Here is a 3,358-nt window from a genome sequence, read left to right on the forward strand (position 1 = left end):
AACCATACCGAGCCATAAACAACACCAATTCACAACCCCATTAAGGTTCTATAAACATATACAAGCATGAAAGCAAACCAGAAATTAAGAAAGGGCTTTAACCTAAGCCTTGATAAGAAAACCGGATTTGACCTCATAATGCGGTAATGGCACAACTCTTACTACAAATGTCGGATGGGGGTATAAGACCCACCATTTCGAAGCCAAGAAACAGAGCTACAACAATGTAGAAGGCCTCTCAGTCCAAATCCTAGCACAACTAGGTCAAAAGTGCCCAATACCAAACCAGAATTACCAAAACAGGTTTGCAAAACACACAAAACTGTAATACGTCAATCTCAGCCTACACAGGTCCAAATGCCGAAATTCCAAAGGCATAAGTTAGCTAAGACATCCAGATACATTTCCTCAGAAGACACCAACTTCAAAAGCCAAACCAATTCCAGTCAAAACAGGCAATTACTATCGCAGTTCGGACATTCTGTGCACCAAAAACAGCAACAGTAACAACGGCATAACTCACTCTACACTAGTCCAATTACCCTGAAATTTTGTAGGCACACTAAACTCATCAATACCTACAACTTTCGTGTTTTGAGAAAAGTCCAATTCGGCCTCTAGCTATGACCTAAAATTTCGGGAAGATTAGGGGTTCATGAACCCTAACTTTTCACAATTCCATTCAAATCCAAAATTGATTGCATTTCACAACAATTCACACCTACTAAAGCCAAAGCCCCTTATTACCAACCATCATACTAGTCCACAACATCAAAATCATATGAAACCAGAAAATTCATCATAAAATGGAAAACTTCACCAAATCAAGCCAAACCAAGAAATAAATCATATATTCCAACACTCAAGCCACTTCTAAGCATACTATAACCATCATTAGGTGTAGTAGGGGGTTCAAGCGTCACTTACCAAGTAACAAGAGAGAGAGGGATGATGGCCACCTTAGAGCTTCAAACAAACTTCACTAGAGCACTCACTATCACCAAAAGAAAGGATTTTATGGAATGAAATCAAACCTAAACTCTTGTTTGTGGAAGATTGAGTGATATGGAAGCTTGAAAGTTGGGAAAATTTCTTCTTCTTTGAGAGAGAGAGGGCCGGCCAACACAAGGAAGAAAATGGTGAATTTTTGTGATTTTTTTGAAGTATTTAACACTTAGTCAAAAATAGTCAAAAGGATGAATAGTGTTTCTTAAGTCAAACCCAATGGTAGAGTGACACTTGTCACACTCATAAATGCATTCCTATCCTTTCTTTTCTCTCTCTCATCAATCAAATCTCACTCTCTACTTATCTCTTACCACCCGATAAATTTTTCACGGTATCCGAAACTTAACCTTATTGGCCGAATTTTTCCGAACTTTTCGCACTAGTGGGTCCCACATCCAATATATATTCTTAATTTTCTAAAAACTCTCCAATACTAGAAAAATTATCTAAAAACTATAATTGCTCATAAAATTTCCCCAAGAAAATATTTCTAGCCAGAAAATGCAGAAAACATGCCATTAAAGGGGATAAACCCTAGGAAAATTATTAAGAGGAATTTACGGGTTCTCACACTATGCACAGTACAGCCATTACCCAAAACTGTTAATAATATATCTAAAAAAATTTGGGAGAAAAATTATTGTATAAGTGTATTTTATATGTGTAGAAATTTGGGTTGTTGTGAGGCAAAGGAAATAAAAGTGGAAGTCACTGAAATTATAGTGAAAGATAATAATAGATGCAACAGTTATTTGCTCTACAATCATTCATCCAGCCAACAATTTATACATATTAGCATGTATTGCTCTATCAAAAGCTATTTGAGAAATAAGTGTTAATATTTTGTCAAACAAATAGTTCATACAAACTGCCATCAATAATATCATTATACAAGTTCTGCTAAACAATATTAGAATGCATTGCTCTATCAAAAGATATTGGAGCAATGGATTCTAATATTCCATTGATAGCACAATGCAGATAACCAACATGGCAGTGAAAGTACTGAAAGATCAAATAAAGTGTTTACTGGATTTTAGCTGTCTTTTTTAGTTTTGTCCTTGGTAGGGGTGTCAACGAATCGAATCAAGCTCGAATACTAGTTTGATCGAGTTCGAGTTCGACAAAGTGCTTAAGGCTCGAGATCGAGCTCGAGATCGACGAATATTATTTTTACATGCTCGAATTTGATCCGTAAGAAATTCGTGAGGATCGAGCTCGTGTTCGAAATTGCTAGAATTGCGGTCGAGCTCGAACCATTAAAATTGTGCTCGTTTAAAGCCTGCTGAACCAAACAATCTACTATCCTTAAGCAGAATTTTTCCTTCATTCAGCCTTTTATCTGAACCAAATCACTTTGTCAGTGACATTTTCTAACAAATTTTTCCGGGGAAATGACAAGCTAATGCAAATGCAAAAACTTCAAGTATAAATCACAATTTATGTGCAAAGTTACATCGAGACAAAATGCCTATGCATCACAAAAATGGATAGACTTAATACAATCTTGAAAATGGAAGATACAAGCTCTGCCATACATTATTGAACAGCACTGTTTAGGGTCCAAACTCATCCATATGATTGAGAATCTAAGACAAGCCAGCTTTAAATATCAATTTAAAGCCAAAGCATCAAACTGTCAAAAATTTTGCAGCCGTTATGTCAAGTTGCCAACCAATATCCAAATTCATCCATACATATTTTAACATCAAAACCAGCATCCAAATTCAAAGATAAGTCAAACAACCAATATCCACCAAGTCACACAAATAGAAAAAACAAAGACAAAGTGTCAACAACTCAACATTCAAGTGAATGTCTTCAACAGGCAATGTCAATTGTCAAGAAATAACCATACTTAAAAAAGTGAAACAAATTTTGCAATTAAAGCAGTAAAACAACAACTTCTTGTCCATTCCACGATAATCCTTTCCAACTTTCCAATTTCAACTGCAGGCCCTATCAAAAAAAAATAATTGAAGTAATAAAATAGTAGTGGTAAAATCTAAAACAAGATATTTGAAGAGGAATCGAAGTGTTAAATACAAACAATGTACCTTTCCAATTATCACATTCATTTTATGGGAAGTAGAATCTCTTTTGCTGCCTTCAATTTCTGCAAAATAATAATAACAATAACAATAACAATAAGTAATAAACTAATTTTGTATCAATAACATGAATTTAACCAGAGATTAAAAGCTAATTGAATGATTTTTCCTTTTATATCAGTTAATAGAAGCCTTTTAACAGAGAATACATTTCTTGAAGAAATTTATTAACGAAAGAACTAATGGAAGTATGAAGTAAAAATTGGTTGTGGAATCTGAACTCTCATTTTAATAAGATG

At 34.5% G+C, this 3,358-nt stretch overlaps 1 long non-coding RNA gene across 1 annotated transcript; it reads right to left on the reverse strand.

The window, feature by feature from the left end:
- Window positions 1–2,795: 2,795 nt before the first annotated feature.
- On the reverse strand, window positions 2,796–3,133 carry LOC140037279 (uncharacterized). The gene is made up of 2 exons (XR_011841202.1): window positions 3,066–3,133; window positions 2,796–2,967 (listed from the first exon to the last, which is right to left on the reverse strand). It is a non-coding gene; the product is annotated as an uncharacterized lncRNA (long non-coding RNA).
- Between the last annotated feature and the right edge of the window lie 225 nt (window positions 3,134–3,358).

Source organism: Coffea arabica, chromosome 2e (assembly GCF_036785885.1).
Source record: "Coffea arabica cultivar ET-39 chromosome 2e, Coffea Arabica ET-39 HiFi, whole genome shotgun sequence".
Lineage (NCBI taxonomy): Eukaryota > Viridiplantae > Streptophyta > Magnoliopsida > Gentianales > Rubiaceae > Coffea > Coffea arabica.